This window comes from Herpailurus yagouaroundi, unplaced genomic scaffold (assembly GCF_014898765.1).
Source record: "Herpailurus yagouaroundi ecotype Mexico unplaced genomic scaffold, PumYag 141, whole genome shotgun sequence".
NCBI classification, from domain to species: domain Eukaryota; kingdom Metazoa; phylum Chordata; class Mammalia; order Carnivora; family Felidae; genus Herpailurus; species Herpailurus yagouaroundi.
The window spans coordinates 62,472,438-62,492,870 of NW_024412396.1; the positions used below are offsets into that span (position 1 = coordinate 62,472,438).

General features: G+C 42.7%; 1 long non-coding RNA gene across 1 annotated transcript; it reads left to right on the forward strand.

Annotated features, from left to right (window-relative positions):
• Positions 1-386: 386 nt before the first annotated feature.
• Positions 387-19,046, forward strand: LOC121032173 (uncharacterized). The gene is made up of 3 exons (XR_005791129.1): positions 387-1,259; positions 13,718-14,303; positions 18,308-19,046. It is a non-coding gene; the product is annotated as an uncharacterized LOC121032173 (long non-coding RNA).
• Positions 19,047-20,433: the final 1,387 nt, after the last annotated feature.

Genomic DNA, 20,433 nt, shown 5'->3' on the forward strand with positions numbered 1-20,433 from the left:
AGAATTCTTGGAGCTTGTACATATTATCCAAACAATGACTGTGGCTTCGGGTCATGGGCAAAGGTTTCATTTCATTTTAGCATCTCAAAAGTTCGCAAAGATAGCCAATGAAATGTCACCATTCATCCGCCTAGGAAACAGGAGTAGCTTCCCCCTAAGTCACTTTGGATGCCGCCCAGGCAGTTACTGATAGATTTCATTCCTCTTTTTATTTTGTTAAAAAGTTTATTTATTTATTTTGAGAGAGAGAGAGAGAAGGGGGTGAGGCAGAGAGAGAGGGAGAGAGAGAGAACCCCAAGCAGCCTCCGCGCTCAACACAGAGCCTGACGTGGGGCACAATCCCACGAACCATGAGATCATGACCTGAGCCGAAATCAAGAGTCGGGCCCTTAACCGACGGAGCCACCCAGGCGTCCCTCATTCATCTTTTTAGACGCCACATTCTTGATAATGTGACTCAGGAACGCGGCTGCCACACTGGCCCTGCCCTAAACTCTCCTGAGAAGCTATCTCAAGTAATGAAGCAAAGGGAAAAAATTAGTTTTCTGTCCTAGGTCACAAGTCCCTAAACTCTTCCTAACTTTATAGTTAAACCTACCCCTAAAATCCCACCACCATTTCTCACCTTTGCTGCAAGTGCACACATTCACTTCCGACGCCCTAAGCCCAAGGCCAGGTCTCGTTGTTCTTTGTTTCCCAGCCAGCGGCCAGGGTCACGCCTGTCAACCGCAGTAATCACGCGAGGACTGGAAGTCACGGACTACTTTGAATCAAGCCAGGCAAATGGGGCTTGTGCAAGACTCAACCTATTCGTGGATCCGGGCACCTTAGCAAAGTAGAGCCTGAACTGGCAACTGTGATGTAGTTTTCTGAAATGTGATTTCTCAAACTCCTTTAGCTATCTGCCGTAAGGTGCATTTGGGTTTTCTTTCTAGCCCTATTGTTTTATAATTGGATGCCTTTTCCTGCCTGATAAATTCAAGTTTTCGGGAACTTAAGCACTTAATACTTTAGATTTCTCAGAAAGGCAGCTTATTAGGAAACCTCGTGTTTACTCAAGTATGCGAGAAGTCCACTTGGCCAGCAGGCTACATGCGATTCCTTGAAATTCTGTTCCATGGACGCCAGGGAGCTAAATGTAACATTTAGTCATCAATAGGATAATTTAGGCTCATTCTTTCTACTTGCCTTCTTAAGAAGGGATTGGAGTTCATGCTGGTATTCTCTAGAAAATGGAAGTGACTTCCCGCCCTGTAAAGGTATGTTATTATGGAAAGAGCCCCTATTTCCTGCGTTGGCTTCCTCTATGTCTTTGGATTTAGGCGCAGTGTCTTTTCAGACGCGCTGACTTTTTATGGCTTCAGCAAGGTAATAGTGTATAAATGCCGTTGGCCGTCTACCATTTGGGATTCAGCTCCAGGTCTGGATCTTGTTATGTAGGCATTTTCAGAGCATTATAGCTCAGCTGTGAAAGCACTCTGGCTTAAAGTGAAAATGCAGTAGAACCTTGCTAATCTAACAGTTTAATAACACTTGCCACCCTTTCACAGCAAGGACTTAATAGCCAGACTCAAAAGTGAGGCTTCGCGTTTTCGGAATGCACGGGACACATTCCACTGATTGTGTTATCATAAATAATCTCGAACTCTGCTTATTAAAGCAAATGAAGCAACATTACTGCTGCAACCGTCCTTCTAAGTCAGCCACCGAGGATCGCCTCCGAATCCTTGACTGAGAACTTGACCGAAGCCTGCTGGCTTATGCTCTGCGTTCTATCCTTTGGTACCAAGACCGTGGAAAAGGTATTGTGGTCCTTTGTGCATTTGGTTTCTTCGGGTGTCTGAAGACAGTCTTTAGGGGAATGTTCAAACACACTTTAGATACAGGAATCCAAGGACTAAGGACTTTATTCACACATATATGATTCTCATTATTTGGCCAGAACAGGTTAGTCCGTTTTCTGTCCCTGGGGGCGGAAGGCGGTGAGGGAAGGTTTCATATTCGTATTAAAGTTGTTTCCAATGATCTCTAATGATTTTCACGGCATTGACAGGTTACCTTTGTTCATGCTTAGGTCATACTTACCATGCCCCCCTTCATAAAACAGATACTGAGTTTCAAAGAGAAGAAAGACTGAAAAAGTGATCGAGTGTTATTTTTGAAATGTAACTGACCTCAGCTAAAATTTTACTAACTCTAATTAGGTTCTTTCAGTAGGAAGTTTCTGTGTGTGTGTGTGTGTGTGTGTGTGTGTGTGTGATATCTTTATACATGAGGAAACTTTTTACGGATCCTGGAAGGCAGCCCTCAGTCACAAAGTTCAGCGGAGATAGAGTGAAGATTGATGCTTGGTGTTTACAAGTTCCCATGAAAATGGCTACTAATCTATTCAATGGATATGTTTTCTACTGAGTATTGGGCTTGCATCTGAGTACAACATAAATGCGCTCTAAAAATGGATGTGGCCATTTTAAGCACCTTAAGAAATACCTTGATGGTTTGTAGTATAATCCAGTGTCCTGGCCCCTGTACGTGGGGCTTGAGAATGCCCAGTCTGATTAATTCAGGAGAAGGTCTGCGTATGTATGGTGCATAGGAAGTGCTTTGTGGACATCCCTTATTTTGGGGCAACAAGTTGCTCAAAACTTCCAAAGTAATTGCTATTCGCTCTCTTGTACCTTTGTCAAACAGAGAAGGGACACCTCAGAGTTTCCCCTGACTCGAGCTGTCCCAAGTGATATCAATTTAACATCACTCCTTATGAATAAATACAGACCAGATCATCTTAACCCACGTTTTTCTTCAAGAAAAGAGTATTCTTTCATATATACAAATCGAGCCAGATATTTCCCTTGTTATAAATTCAGCATCAGTGAATGTAGCAGTAGAAGTCTTGGCAGTAATCCAGTATTCCAAACAATTCTTAGCTGATACCTTAACCCTTGAGAGAAGGAATTGCTAAAAAAAAAAAAAAAAAAAAAAAAATCAGTGGAGAGTAACCTCTGGGGTCTGCATCTTAACTATTCTGAGAACTTTGCTGGGTTTCATGATTAGTATAATCTTTCCCACTGAATTCTTGGGAGTCTACAGAAAATCTGTTGTGAATTTTAAAATAATCCTTTAAAAACATATGTGAGATTATGCCTCCGACTTGCTCAAAATGCTCCCATGACTTCCTATGACAGTGAGAAGAAAAGAAAAAAATTAAGTTCTCGCCTCGCCTCCAAGGTTCCTCATGAGCTGGCCTCTGCCTGAACCTGTGACAAACTTGCGCTCCCTCACTGAGCTCTGGCCATCATCCCTGCCTTGACATTCCAGCCTCGAACCTGTGCACTCACTGTCCCCCCTGCCAGGGGCGCTGTCCCCCCAGGAAGGCTCACCCAACAGCTATGACTTGTTCCTCATTCAGGTCTCTGTTCAGATGTCTCCTCTTCTCAGAGAGGTCTTCCCTGAGGCCCCTGCTCTGGGCTGAGTTGTGTCCTCCCAAAACTCATGTGTTGAAGCTCTCTCTCTCTCAATATCTCAGCATGTGACTTTATTTGGTGACAACGCCTTTAAAAATGTGATGACGTTAACATGGGTTTGTAAGGGTGACACTAATCCAACATGACCAGTGTCCTTAGAAGAACAGGAGATTGGCACAGACCGAGACACCAGACACGCACGTGCAGGGAGGAAACCAAGTGAACACAGAGCAAGGAGACGGCCATCTGTCCTCCAAAGGGAGGCTTCAGAAGAAACCAAACCTGCCTATACCTTGATCTTGGACTTCCAACCTCTAGAACTATGAGAAAGTACATTTGTGTGGTTTAAGCCCCCTAGTCTGTGATACTTTGTTACAGCAGGCCCCGCTGACTGATGCGCTGGCCAATCTAAGAGCCCTCCCCCGACTCTGCCCCACACCCTGCTTTACATTTCTTCATAGAACGTGACGTATGACCCTATTAATTAATGAATATATTTCTTTATTTTGAGATATAATTGACATATAACATTATATTAGTTTCAGATGCACAACGTAATGATTTGACAGGTATGTATATTTTGCCAAATGATCACCACAAGAAGTCTAGTTAACATCTGTCCCACACATAATGACACACGTAATGACATTTTTTTTTTCTTACAGTGAGAACTTCTGAGATCCACTCTCTTAGAAACTTTTTTTTAAGTGTATTTATTTATTTTTGAGAGAGACAGAGAGAGAGAGCACAAGCAGGGAGGAGCAGAGAGAGAGAGGGAGAGAGAGAATTCTAAGCATGTCCCACACTATCAGCCTGGAGCCGATGTGGGGCTTGAACTCAGGAACCCATGAGATCAGGACCTGAACCGAAATCAAGAGTCGGACGCTTAACCGACTGTGCTACTCAGGCACCAGAGAAACTTTCAAGTATACATGTTATTAATTAATTGCCATCACCAGGCTGTACATTACAACCCAAGACTTGCTTATTTTATATTATACCTGGAAGTTTGTACCTTTGACCACCTTCATGTATGAGAGGTGTTCAGTAAATACTTGATAAATGAATTAATAAATATATTAAATAACGTGCAGTAGCCTAACTCTCCAATAGCTATACTAGAAGTGTTGAGTCGTGTAAACATGGATATTGAAGTCCTGTGTTTAAATCAAAATGAACCAACTTACTTCCTAAATGTATATTAACTTGGATTGGAATGACTATAATTTTGGCAGGCACCTTGAAAATGACATTGATGGCACAAAAACAGACACATAGACCAATGGAATAGAATAGAAACCCCAGAACTAGACCCACAAATGTATGGCCAACTCATCTTTGACAAAGCAGGAAAGAACATCCAATGGAAAAAAGACAGCCTCTTTAACAAATGGTGCTGGGAGAACTGGACAGCAACATGCAGAAGATTGAAACTAGACCACTTTCTCACACCACTCACAAAAATAAACTCAAAATGGATAAAGGACCTGAATGTGAGACAGGAAACCATCAAAACCCTAGAGGAGAAAGCAGGAAAAGACCTCTCTGACCTCAGCCGTAGCAATCTCTTACTCGACGCATCCCCAAAGGCAAGGGAATTAAAAGCAAAAGTGAATTACGGGGACCTTATGAAGATAAAAAGCTTCTGCACAGCAAAGGAAACAACCAACAAAACTAAAAGGCAACCAACGGAATGGGAAAAGATATTCGCAAATGACATATCGGACAAAGGGCTAGTATCCAAAATCTATACAGAGCTCACCAAACTCCACACCCGAAAAACAAATAACCCAGTGAAGAAATGGGCAGAAAACATGAACAGACACTTCTCTAAAGAAGACATCCGGATGGCCAACAGGCACATGAAAAGATGTTCAGCGTCGCTCCTTATCAGGGAAATACAAATCAAAACCACACTCAGATATCACCTCACGCCAGTCAAAGTGGCCAAAATGAACAAATCAGGAGACTATAGATGCTGGAGAGGATGTGGAGAAACGGGAACCCTCTTGCACTGTTGGTGGGAATGCAAACTGGTACAGCCGCTCTGGAAAGCAGTGTGGAGGTTCCTCAGAAAATTAAAAATAGACCTACCCTATGACCCAGCAATAGCACTGCTAGGAATTTATCCAAGGGATACAGGAGTACCGATGCAGAGGGGCACTTGTACCCCAATGTTCATAGCAGCACTCTCAACAATAGCCAAATTATGGAAAGAGCCTAAATGTCCATCAACTGATGAATGGATAAAGAAATTGTGGTTTATATACACAATGGAGTACTAAGTGGCAATGAGAAAAAATGAAATATGACCTTTTGTAGCAACGTGGATGGAACTGGAGAGTGTTATGCTAAGTGAAATAAGCCATACAGAGAAAGACAGATACCATATGGTTTCACTCTTATGTGGATCCTGAGAAACTTAACAGGAACCCATGGGGGAGGGGGAGGAAAAAAGAAAAAAAAAAAAAAAAGAGGTTAGAGTGGGAGAGAGCCAAAGCATAAGAGACTGTTAAAAACTGAGAACAAACTGAGGGTTGATGGGGGGTGGGAGGGAGGGGAGGGTGGGTGATGGGTATTGAGGAGGGCACCTTTTGGGATGAGCACTGGGTGTTGTATGGAAACCAATTTGACAATAAATTTCATATATGAAAAAAAAAAAAAAAAGAAAATGACATTGAAATGAACCTGAGAACCAGAGAGGTACTAGATGGAAGCTGTGTATATGCAATCAAATTCAAGAACATAAAATGTTTTTTTCCTGCTTTCATGGTCATTGTACTATACTTGGAATAATTAGGAAAAAACACACCACAAAGAAGCTAATGTTCAAAAAGGCAGAGATCCTGGAAAGTCTTTGAACCCCTCCCCAGAAATAACTTCACCCAATAAGATTAAAATTCCAGATCAAAGTTAGCAAAAATACAGAAAGGGAAGGAAGACAGTTGTGAGACTTCCTGTTCCCACACACGTTTACCACCACACAAATGCTTAATAAACGTGGGGTTCCCACAGCAAGTAATTTCCACTTTCACCACCTATAGGGAATAGCATTACATCACTGTCCCCTGAAAAATCGCTGAGGTTTCCATCACTCGTGACCTGGTTGGTCTAGGGGCAGATAAACAACAGAGAAGAAATAATACATACAGAAGGATGGATCTTCACTGTCATATAATCAATCAGCAAGCATGTATTGACTACCTGCTACTACTTAAAATTCTGTCCATGGTGTTATAGGAAAATCCAACATTAAATGCAAAAGCTTCATGTGATTTACAAAGTCAAGCAAACCCACAGTAAATGGCAACGGACATAAGCCTCTGGCCGAAATGTTAAGCGAGGGCCCTGACACTGATTCACTTCTGTGTTTTAAGATCCCCACGTATAGTTAGGGCTCCGTCTGTATCTGTTGAATGAATATCAAAATGAAAGTAAAAATATGGCAGTGACTCGGTGTCTTAGGTGATCCATGAGTCATGAATTTAAAGCTGTTAGAATCTTTAGGAGAACTTTGGTCAGCAAGCTTTGTAGGGAAAACACAGGATGCTGGATATCCAATCCAATAAAATGGAGATTCCCTGCACTCCAGCTTGAAATCAGATGATATTCAGGGTCTATCTACCGTTGACTGATTTACTGGCCTCAATAGCGAATGTTACATCGGTCGGCCCTGCACGCACGCACACCCTCCTTCTTTGGATAATAGCATCTAAGTTGGCATTTTTTCCACCCTGGGTTCACACAGTTGAGCCAAGCCCCTCGCTAACCCCCAGACACGAAGATGAACAATTGGCTCGGGTCAGGACAATGCAGGGTTTCCTTCCACTTGACCACAGTGATTGGTTTAGGTATATTGGGTGACTCAAGATAGGCTTATGAGACACAATTGCAAAATTCAGGATTCATGCTGGGACTACTAAGGTGGGGAAAAGCTCTGTCTTCCTACCAGAATTTAAACTTTTGGATGTAGGTTTGATGCTAGACATTTTAACTTTGTCAGCAGAGAGGTAAGCAGACTCTAGAGGTGCAAAAAAGCGTGTGTGTGCATGTGTGTGAGAGAAAGACAGACAGACAGATTAACCGCCATTTGGTCACCTGGATACAGCTGTGCCTGCAACTGGCTATACCCCATGGTCACCAACAAGTTCCCATGCTTACCTCAGCAAATTTGAGGCGGTTTCCCATGGCTTCCTAGCAAAATAACTTGAATAGGACAGCAATGCAGAGCAAGCCTCACACTAGTCTGACTCCCAGTGGGACATTCCCTGGTGAAAGTGGGTGTCACGAGAAAGGAATTCAAGTTTAGGGATGAGCGCATAACAGTGAAAGGGACCTCCCCACTCCGTGCCTGAGGTTTCTCATCTGTGAAATGGGAATAGTCATAAAACCTGCCTTATTGTGGAGGATTAAGTAAATCAGTACGTGAATAGTACCCCAAATATTAGCCAATATCATTATTATTGTTATTCCCATTTTATTATGTCAATGCCAGAGTTCTGTTGCTCTATGTAAAGGCACCACTTTGGCATCAGATTTGAACTGTTACCAAGTTGAATGAACTATCCATGGGGCTATTAATTATTGGGTAAAATAATCATTTATTCAGTCATTCAGAAAGGAAGCCTGTGTCCAGGTCTGGGATTTGGCCTAACACTTGAATTCACTTGAGCAACCATGGATAAACAGAGGGTCCCTGGAGGACAGGTTACTTTTTTTTTTTTTTTAGTGTTTATTTATTTTTGAGAGAGAGAGAGACAGAGCGTGAGCGGCAGAGGGGCAGAGAGAGAGGGAGACACCGAATTTGAAGCAGCTCCAGGCTCCGAGCTGTCAGCACAGAGTGTGACGCGGGGCTGGAACCCACAAACCGTGAGATCGTGACCTGAGCCGAAGCCCAACACTTAACAGACCGAGCCACTCAGGCGCCCCTTAGGACAGGTTACATATAACTGAAAGAGCCTGTAAGGACCAGGAGGCCTGGGGCTCTGTCTGCAGCCGCAAGAACCAGCCAAAGGTCCCCTCTCCTCAGAATCCAATGGGGAAAAAGGATAATGGTAGCTTTAGCATGAATCTTGAAGCTGTTGTAAAAGAAAATAACAGAGTCGGCAATTTCTCCTTCCTGTTTAAGCACTTGGTGAGGTGCCGTCCCCTAAATGAAACTGGGAAGTAAGAAAAAAACACATTCACACGCCAGCATACCGACAGACCCACAGGCCCCCTTGGCCGAAGATTTCTAGCACACGGAAGTTCTCTTAGAGCAGAGTTGGGGGACCCGGGCCAGGCTGCAATATATGAATTTCCCTCTGATGTGGAAAAACAGGAAAAGGAAGGAGGAAAGGAGGAAGGAAGGAAGGAAGGAAGGAAGGAAGGAAGGAAGGAAGGAAGGAAGGAAGGAAGGAAGAAGGAAGGAAGGAAGGAAGGAAGGAGGAAGGAAGGAAGGAAGGAAGGAGGAAGGAAGGAAGGAAGGAAAGAAAGAAAAAAGTCAAAAACATATGGAGGTTCTCTTTTCAAACCTTTTAACTCTCCCCTCCCCCCCTTCCTCTTTGTTTATTGTAGTAATATACACAGTAAACAATTTTCCATCTTAAACATTGGAAAGCATACACTCCCCTGGACATTAGTAGATTCACCATGTTGTGCAACCGGCACCCACTCCCTCTCCAGAGCTTTTCATCTTCCCAAACTGAAACTTTCTACCCATTAAATAGCAACTTCCCATCCACCCTCCCCCCTACCCCCCCTCCCACCCTGAACACCACCATTCTACATTCCGCTTCTACGAATTTGATTAGTCTAGGGACCTCATGTTAGAGGGGTCGCAGAGTATTTGTATTTTTGCCACTGGCTTTATGTCACTTAGTGGGATATCTTCAAGGTCTGTTCATGTTGTAGCACCTGTCAGACTTTCCCTCTTTCTTAAGGCTCAATAATATTCTATGTACCATGCTGACTACATTCTGTTTACCCATATCTAGAGATGGACACTTAGACTGCTTCTACGTTTCAGCTATTGTGAATAGCGTTCCTATGAACATGGGTGTACAAATATCTGTTCAAGTCCCTGCTTTCCATTCTTGTGTGTGTGTACCCCACAATGACATTGCTGGCTGGGTCATAGGGTAATTCTATGTTTAATTACTGGAGGAGCCATCATATTGTTTTCCACAGCAGTTGGACTATTTAACATTGCCACCAGCAATGCAGAGTGGTTTCAATGTGTCCACATCTTCACCAACATTGGTTATTTTCCGTTTTTTACTTTTTTTAATGTTTATCTTTGAAGGAGAGAGAGACAGAGCGTGAGCAGGGGAGGGGTAGAGAGAGAGGGTGACACCGAATCCAAAGCAGGCTCCAGGCTCTGAGCTGTCAGCACAGAGCCCGATGCGGGGCTCGAACCCACAAATCACGAGTTCATGACCTGACCTGAAGTTGGACGCTCAACCGACTGAGTCACCCAGGCCCCTCTTTGCTCATTTTTAATCAGGTTGTTGGGTTTTTTTACTGTTGAGTTGTAAGAGTTCTTTATATATCGTGGTTATCAACCCCCTTATCAGATATATAATTTACAAGTATTTTCTCCCATTTCATATGTTGCCTTTATTTTTTATCATTTTTTAAAATATTTATTTTTTTTGAGAGACAGAGCATGAGCAGGGGAGGGGCAGAGAGACAGGGAGACACAGAATCTGAAACAAGCTCCAGGCTCTGAGCTGTCAGCACAGAACCCAATGCGGAGCTCAAACCCACAAACCACAAGATCATGACGTGAGCGGAAGCCAGACGCTCAACCGACTGAGCCACCCAGGTGCCCCTCGTATGTTGCCTTTTTGCTCTGTTGATAGTATCCTTCTATGTACAGAAGTTTTAAATTTTGATGTAGACCTCTTTATTTTGTCTTTGGTCACCTATGCTTTAGGTATCATATCCATAAAATCATTGCCTATTTTATGTCATGTCTCTGTGCATTCTTCAAAGTTCTATAGTTTTAACTCTTATATTTAGGTCTTTGATTTTTTTGGGAGGTCTTTGATCCATTTTGAGTTAATTTTTGTATGTGGTGTCAGGTTCAACTTCATTCTTTTGCATATGGCCATCCAGTTTCCCCATCACCAATTGTTGAAAAAGAAAACCGCACTATGTTTATTTTCAAAATCACTCATAACTGTGGATTTTAAAATATTTTCTCAGGTCTTTCAGTTTTGTTCTGTGTATTTTGAAGCTCTGTGAATAAACATTTAGTATTGTTATGCTGTCTTATTGAATTGATCTTTTATCATTGTGAATTGTCCCTCTCTTTCTTTGGTTATATTCTTTATCCTTAAGTTCACCTTGTCTGATATTAATATAGCCACTTCAGATTTCTTGTTATTATTTGCATAGTATATCTTTTTCCATTCCTTTCTGTTAATCTTTGTTATATGTAAATTAGATCTCTTGTGGGCAATGTTTAATTGGGTCTTGCTTTCTTATCCAGCCTGACAATCTCTGACTTTTAATTAAAATGTTTCCATTTAATGTAGTTACTGATATGGTTGGATTTAAGTTTGCCATCTTGCTATTTTGTTTTTTACTTGGTTATCTATTATTTCCACACACACCCTGTCTTTCATTTGCTTTCTGTTGGATTGAGTGTTTTTCTCTCTACTGGCTTATTATCAATATCTACCTGCTTTATTTTTCGGTGGAGTAGGGTATAGAGTTCACAATATTCAGCTTTAACATCATGGTCTACTTTCGAATCGTGATATATCTTGCACTGTACAACCCAAGAATCTTACAATAATATACTTCCATTTCACTCTTTGGGTCCCTTATGCAACTGTTGCCAAACACATACTTTCTCTTTATACACACATTGTCCACTTCCAATGTTCATTCCTTTGTACAGATCCAGATTCGAACTGGTATCACTTTCGTCTGCCTGAAAAGCTTACCTTAACATCTCTTATGGTATAGGTCTCCTAGAGGAAAAGCCTTTGTTTGCTTTCATTTTTGTAGGTTAGTTTTTCTAGATATAGAATTCTACTTTGACCTTTTTTTCCTTCCAGCACTGTGACCATGCATTTTCATTGTCTTCTGGCTTGCATTGTTCCTGACAAGAAGTCTGTGGATATTCTTGTCCTTGAGCCCTGTTTATAATGTGTCTTTCTCTGGCTTCTTTTAAGAACATTTTCATCACTGGTTTTCAGCAACTTGATTGTGATGTGTTGTGATGTGCTTTTTAAAAAAAAATGTTTTTTTAACATTTATTTATTTTTGAGACACAGAGAGAGACAGTGTGGGCAGGGGAGGGGCGGAGAAAGAGGGAGACACAGAATCCGAAGCAGGTTCTAGGTTCTGAGCTGTCAGCACAGAGCCCGACGCGGAGCTCGAATTCACGAACCACGAGATCACGACCTGAGCCGAAGCTGGACGCTTAACCGACTGAGTCACCCAGGCGCCCCGTGATGTGCTTTTATTTGTATTTTTTCTGCTTAGTATTTATTGACCCCCTTTGACCTATGTTTCTACTTATTAAATTTGAGTAACTTTTGGCCATTATTTCTTCCAGTAGATTTTCTGTTGCCCCTTTTCTAGGGCTCCCATTTCACTATTGATCTTACCCTGCAGGTCACTAACGTTATTTTTATTTTTTTCAGATTATTTTTTCCTCTGTGTTTCAGTCTAGTTTCTTTTATTGTTTCTTCAAGTTCACTGATCTTTTCTTCTGCAGTGTCCAATCCCTTATTAAACTTATCCATTGAATTTGTCATTTCATTTGGTTCCACTGAAATTCTATTCATCTTTTATATAGTTTGCATTTCTTACCTCATTTCACTTCCTCTTGACTGTATTTATAAGAACTATTTTAAAGTCCTTGTTTGATAATTCTATCATTGCTATCATTTCGGGGTCTGTTCCTATTGATTATTTTTCCTCTGGTTATGAATCATCTCTTCCTGCTTCTTTGAATGTCTAGTAACTTTTGATTGTGATTATAAACATCTCACTATTTTGTGTCTGGATCGTGTTGTCTTTCTTTAAAGAGGTTTGGAATTTATTTTGGCAAGTGTTAATTTACTTGTAGATTAACTTAATTCATTTTAACTTATTTTACAGCTTTGTTAGGTTGGATCTAAAGTATCCATTACCTTAGAGCTAGTTTATCTCTAGTACTATGGCATGACTTCTGAGGTCTCTAATAAGTCCCTCGGTGGTTGCAGTAAGCAGAATAAAGCCCTCCTGAAATGTCCACATCTTGATCCCTGGAACCCGGGAATATATTAGGATACATGACAAGGGGGGAATTAAGGGAGCAGCCAGAATTAAGTTTCCTAACCAGCTGACTTTAAAATGGGAAGATTGTCTTGGCTTATCCAACAGTTTTTAAACACTGAAGAGGGAGGCAGAGGACAGAACTAGAGAGGGAGAGAGTGTGAGGATTCAGCTCAGTGTTGTTGACTTTGGAGGTGGAAAAAGGGGGCTGTGAATCAAGGAAAGCAGGTGGGCTGAAGCAGGTGAAAGACGCAAAGATGTGAATTCTTCCTTAGATCCTCCAGAGAGGAATGCACCATGCCAACACTTTGATTTTATGCCAGTGAGATCTGCATCAGACTTCTGACTTACAGAACTGTAAGATAATGAATTTATGCTGTTTGAAGTCACTCAATGTATAACACTTTTTTACAGTAGCCATAGAAAACAAAGAGAGTGGTCAGTGAGCTTTCTCCACCTTGACTAGATGGAACTCAGATCATTGTCTCCCAGATAATTGCGAATGCTGAGAAACGTTCAGTTTATAGCTCCCCGATAGTTCTTTCCCCCTTGTTTTGTTCCTCTTCTCTCAGGGATTATAGGCCTGCTGTCCAGGGTCTGGAAATAACTATATCATATGTTTTATGAGTGTGTCTACTTGTTTCTGGCAAGAGGAAAACAAGGAGATTGGTTATTCCAGTGTGACTAGACTAGGAGGGACATGTAGTCAGGCCATAACAGAGCTTTCCACAGAAGTTACTGGTTTCCAAAAAGATTGGGCAAATTTCCTCCCTCTGCTTCTATGGTCCATTGGCTATCCTTTATCATTTAATGCCAGCAGCAAATATTTAATGAGGTAAATTTGATTTGCTGGATAGTGTACCAGGATACGGTTAGGATACAGTTCTGGCCCTCGAGGGCCTTTCTTTTTGTCGTGGAATTCTATTTTTGAAATATTATAAAGTATTAACTGATTTTTTATGTGTGCTCAGTCCCTTCTTCTACCCATTGCCCCACAGATGGCTTTCCATACACCGTGGACTCTCACACAAGCCTCTTTATCGTCACACACATGAAAGCAACATGCAAATGCTGAGGCTGGGACCAACGGCGGGAAGCCTTACAATCAAGAATGAGAGAAAACTACACACTTAACTACCAATGAAATGCCAAGCAGAAACGAAGATGTCCTCACCAGACGATGGTCTTGAAGACCAGAAGCTCAGCTCCACAGCCCAGAACTTAGACACAACTCCTAAGGAAATTAGGAAAACCTCAAATTAACTAGAATTCCTATTCTGCTGTGCCAGTAGCATGGAAACTCAAGAAAGAAATTAAATTTAAAAAATCACATTTCTTGCACCCTGAAATCAATACCTACAATATTGCCCAACTGGGGAAGCAGGACATTTCCATAAAAAGAGAGGCACTGTCATTGGCTAGTAGATACGGGGAGTAAATAAGCTACATAGCAGACACTTTCTACAGAAATTCAAGGCTTCTGCAGCCCACAGAGGTGGAGAGAACATCATGGATGGCGGCAGCCTTCTTGCAATATTAACCGACCAGAGTGGTTAAGGTGAGGCATAGTGCCCAACAAACCGGGTGCTATAATAAGGAAACCCCAAATGAATTTTTTTTAATGTTTACTCATTTTTGAGAGACAGAGAGAGACAGAGCACAAGCGAGGGTGGGGCAGAGAGAGAGACACACAGAGAATCCAAAGCAGGCTCCAGGCTCTAAGCTGTCAGCACAGAGCCCGACGAGGGGCTCAAATTCATGAACAGTGAGATCATGATCTGAGCTGAAGTCAGACGCCTAACTGACTCAGCCACCCAGGTGCCCCAGGAAACTAATGATAATAGGAGTTTACTCCCTGCATATATAATAGATTAACAGGGGTAATCCTGGTTGGTAGGTGATTTCTTCCACATGGTCATTCAAGGCCCCAGGATGTTAGGTCTCCCCAGCACAAGGAGGGATCTTGTCACAACACGGAGAATTACTAATGGAAAAAACCATCCTAGTTCCCAATTGCCTAGTGCTTCTTGAGTGCCGGGCACTGCACATTCAACCCTCACAATAGTCCTTTGTGAAGAAGCGAGGGCTTGGAAAGGCTTGCACCCAATTCTGGCTAACCCCAAGCCAGATTCTTAATCATTCCACTCTCCATCAGCTTTTTGATTTATGCTGACGTTGCATTCCTGAGAAGTGACAGCTAATTCAAAACCATGTGAAGCAAAAATGAATTTTCTTACCAGAAATGAAGGAAAAGCGAAGCAGGAGAAATGCTCCAGCAGATTGCAAAAGATTCTAGTCATGCAAATGTCTTCACCATATTGCATTAATGTGAGCAGTAAAGAAACAGTTTATGGGGGAAATTGAATATATTAAAATTTATTCATGGAATAACAACGAGAAAAAAAATAGCCACTCACTAATGGAGGAGTGGCCAATACAGCCTCAAAAGGCTGGTATACAAGTCTGGAGTTTCTACACTGTAAGAATTCTAATGTATAAAGACTTTCTTCATGTCAGTGGTATTCTCAGCTGAACACCCATTATTCTTGGTGGCCCTGCTTAACTATTTTCTTAGCTTTTTCATCAGAGCAAAACATATGGCTGAAGCCTGTGGAAATAGTAACTACTACTAATTATTAATAATAGTCAAGAGTGCTACGTGCAGACACTATTCTAAACACAGGCCTTTCTTCACTGGGTCTTCAGGTTCATCCAATAGGATAGCTTCTTTATTATCCCCATTTTGCAGATGAGGGAACTGAGGCACCGAGAGACTGAGTAACTTCCTATGATGGTTACTTTTACGTGTCCATTTGGTTGGGCCAACTGGCCTAAGTGGCTGGGCCACAGAACCCACATAGTTGGTTAAACATTATTCTGGATGTTTCTATGAGGGTGTTTCTGGATGAGATTTACATTTAAATCTGTGGACTTTGAGTAAAGCAGATTGCCCTCCATGATGCTGGGGAGGCCTTATCCAATCAACTGAAAGCTTGAATAGAACAAAAGGCTGACCTTTCCAAGAGCAAGAAGAAATTCCGCCAGCAGACTGCCTTTGAACTTGAACCGCCATTCTTTCCTGTGTCTGCAGCCTGCCAGCCTCCCCTATCAGATTTTGGACTTGCTAACCCACCGCGATCACATAAGCAGATTGCTTAAAATAAATCTCTCTCTCTCTCTCTCTCGCTTTCTCTCTCCCTCCATCAAATCCTATTGGTTTTGTTTCCCTGGAGAACCCCATGTCCCCACCTAACACACTTACTTGCGTAAGGTTACATACCCAGTGAAAGGTAGAAATGGCTTCCAGTACTGCAGTCTGGTGCCAGAATCCATACTCTTGATGGGAACTGTCCTGTGAGCCTTTTCTCAGTGCAGGTGGTAACCTCTGGGTTTTTTTGTTTGTTTGCTTGTTTTAATTTTTTTAACGTTTATTCATTTTTTGAGAGAGCATGAGCAGGGGAGGGGCAGAGAGAGTGGGAGACATAGAATCCGAAGCAGGCTCCAGGCTGTGAACTGTCAGCACAGAGCCCGACGCGGGGCTCGAAGTCACGGCCCATGAGATCATGACCTGAGCCGAAGTCAGACGCTTAACCGACTGAGCTCCCCAGGCACCCCTGGTAACCTCTGTTTTGACGCTGGTAGTGATAGCTTTCTCCCACTCTTTCATAGTCACTGACCATGTCACTTAAGACGATGCAGACTACCCCAGAAGCTAGCTGCTGTAAGAAACAAACCCGAGATTGCCAAGGCCAACGACAGCAGATGCTTACTTCTCACTTTACGTGAGAGATGACGAGGGCCTTCCCGGTTGCTAGGTGACCTTCCTGCACACACCGATTCAGGGACCTGGAGGCTCTGTCACCTTCAACATGTGGCTTCCAAGGTGACCTTGGGGCTTGACTCTGCTCCAGTCAGCCAGAAGGGGAAGGGGCAGGGGCAGGGTAGGTCATGCATGAGAGGTTTTTCACTTAGTACTGCTAAGGAGTTTTCTGTTTAAAAAAAAAAAAAAATTGACAGGCGACATAAATTGTACTATTCTAAAATTATTTTATGTGTGTGTGCCGCTCATTTCCCTTTTATTTTATTTCAAACTACTTAAGAGGGCGTAAATCAGATGCAGGTGTATTTCTTTCTTTCTTTTTTTTTTTCAACGTTTATTTATTTTGGGGACAGAGAGAGACAGAGCATGAACGGGGGAGGGGCAGAGAGAGAGGGAGACACAGAATTGGAAACAGGCTCCAGGCTCGGAGCCATCAGCCCAGAGCCCGACGCGGGGCTCGAACTCCCGGACCGCGAGATCGTGACCTGGCCGAAGTCGGACGCTTAACCGACTGCGCTACCCAGGCGCCCCAAGGTGTATTTCTTAATGAATCAGCCAAACTGACTTGACGGCTGTTTTATATGGCGGATATTAAGAGAGAAAGTCGGAGATAAGGTTGGGGAGAGATTATGGAAGGCCTTGAATGCCAGGCCGAGGAGCTTGGACTTTATCCTATGAGAGATCTAAAGTTCTCCGTCTTTCTCCTCTGAACTAAAAGCCCCTATTCTCTATGCCACCTTAGCATGGGTGACATTCACCAGCATACATGAGAATGATCATATTTAACTTGACATTGTTAGCTTATTTCCCCTCTTCTCTCCTCACCCATCACCTGGTTAAACTGTATGGGTCTCAAGGACAAGGACCATGACTTACACTTTCCTCAACGCTGCACAAGCCTGTCACATATGAAGTTTCAGGACTACATTCTGTTGAAATTCTGGACACACATGTCCCTACGCCTTCAAATATCCCACAAACTGGTGAATATAAACAGCATATAATTTCCTCCCCAAAGGCACTATATTTTAACTGAAAAATACGAACGATGATTTCAGGCTTCTAATGACTTTGTAAACTACGATGTTCTGATCAGACTTCTCACCAAAATGGCTTAATCCATTATGCTCCTGGTTTGGGGCCTGCTCCCCTCCAACTGCTTTCGTATCATAAGCCACACTGCCGTCACCTTTGACACTCCACTCTTCGAAATTCTTGTTACTGGGGTGCGGGTAGATCTCTCAGGCCTCTTTGTTTCCTCATTTTCACCACTAAGAGATGTTTCAGGGCCTTTTGTTTCACCAAAGCATGTTTTAAAACTCACATCATAAGATGTATTGCGTAAGAACGACCAGCAGAAAACAAAATCCTGTTTGTGCTGGTAATTAGCTAGCACCATTCACCAGTGAGAAATGCTCTCCCTCACAAACCTGAGTCTCAAATTCATGGCTCAGCAAAATTACAAATGACCACACATCGTGGATCCTGGAGTTGCAAAATAACCAAAACCATGTGTGCTGACTGTAGGATGGCAAGCGTCTGCGATATAATCGTAAATGTGACAATAGCATTGATACCTTTTGTTACCAAGCTGTGTGACTATATGTGTGTCAAACAGAATATACGTCTGTATGATTATATAGACACACACACGCACACACACACATAGACACACTCTAATGTGAGTTTTGGTACGTGTATCTTTTTAAAAGCTACCTTGAAACCGTGGCTTAAAACAATAATCATCATTTCTTTTTCTCTCACACAGTTCTGGGAGTTGACTGAGCTCCGCCGGGCGATTCTCACCAGGATCTCTTTACAGTTGCAATCAGCATGTGAGTGGAGCTGGAATCATCTGGAAGTCCACTTCACACACTTGTTCGGGGCCCGGACTGGAGAGATCCAAAGAGCTGGAAGCTAGGGCTGGAAGACAGATGGTTCCCTGGACATCTTTCTCTATTTCGATGAGGTCTCTCTATGTGGTCATTCCACTATGGTGGCTTCAGAGTAGCTGGACTTTTTACGTGGCATCTCAGCACCCCAAAAGCACAGGTCCCAGGAGAGAGAGAGAGAGACAGAGAGACAGAGAGAGACTCTAGCAGAATGGGTGCTGTGCTCTTACATAATCACATAAACTTCATCATGTACATCCCATTCATTACCTTTGCCACCTTCCATTGGTTAGAAGCACATCACGGGTCCCACCCACACTTGCGGGGAGGGGAATGACACAGGGTCGTGACTCCTAGGAGCAGAGATCGTGGGGCCACCCTAAAGTCAGTCTGCCACACACAGCGAAGTTGAGCAATGTCCCCCTGGTCACACAGCTAGTGGGCAGCACAAACAGTTTTAGACCTCCAGCAGTCTGACTCCAGAGTCCCCGTTCTCAATTATTACACTAGAGGGACACTCCATAGGAGTGAATATTTCTTAATTGTTATAATTCTTATCTATCTATCTATCTATCTATCTATCTATCTATCTATTTATCTTGAGAGACAGAGAGCATGCACAAGCGTGGGAAAGACAGAGAGAGGAGAGAGACGATCTCAAGCGGGCTCCACACCCAGCAAAGAGCTCTATGAGGGGCTTGAACTCTCCGGTCATGACCTGAGCCCAAATCAAGAGTCAGACACTTAACTGACTGAGCCACTCGGGCGCCCCGTTATCATTCTCATTTTAAATGAATACGTTCTCCTCTGCGCCCTCAGTCAGCGACTAAGCTGACGGAATCATGCTTGAGTCTGCAAAGCTCCAGACCAGCCCCTGGCACGCGGCGGCTCTCATGTAGGTGACGCCGTATCTATTGCCGAGGCTTCCCTGGTGACACATCCTCCATGGTTAGAACCTTCGGGTCACAGTAATAGACCTAACATATCCGTACAAAGCGAAAGAGATCTTGTCGGAGGGCTAGCCATTTCCCTGGAACATCTTTAGGCCAGAAGGCACGTGGACAGGAACAAATGGGAAGTGTCTCGATGGAGGAAAGTCTTGTAGATGCTGGGATGTCAGCCTTGGAAGGGACTCCGGCAGCAGCTGATGTTCTACAACGCAACGGGCTGAAAAAAAAACCCACATCTCTGTAAAAATAAAGAAAAGCCTAACTGGCTGCAGCTGCCGTCCTCCCAATAATTAGATTTGGAAGATTATTGCTGAGATGAATGGAAGATATCATATGGTCACTGCTAGAAATATTTGCCATCCCTGTCTAACTGCACTACACTTGAGTTCTTAGCAGACCCACATATGTTTGTTTTTAATTAAAATGTGCTGAATGAACCGTTAGCTGCACTGAAATAATGAAGAAAAGCAACACAAGACAAATCAGCTAATTGACAACTCCAAGGATTCTATTTTATACCCTTCAGTCATGTTAATGGAGATTTCGAATATGTTCTAGTTGAAATAATAATTACACAGGCACAGTTACATAATAATCTAAAAGTAGATAAAAATATATTATACATAACTACAGCAGCAAAAAACCACCCACAAATGGGTCAAAGGATTACAAATTCATTCACTCGGTCTTTATTCCGTCGAGTATTTATCGGGGACTTATGGCTTATTACGTGCCAGGCCTTCATAGGCTAATGCTCATTCCTGGTGTTTTCAAATACACATTTTTGTTCAAGCTAGCATGTTCTAGAGAGTGTCGGGGTGCTATGCATGGTACATCTCCAACCACATGATGAAACAAAATAGCAAGCGACTCTTGAAAAAGCGAGACCGTAATTTTAAGTCATTTCAAAAGCTAGTTTATGTGAAGGCAGACAATCTGGCCAAGATCTCGACAAATTACATTTTATTCAGTGCACAAGAAGCTAGCACAGCTGCCTGAAGGAAAATGTATCCTGGGATTGTGTACACAGAGCAAGGCCAAAGGGCAGCCAT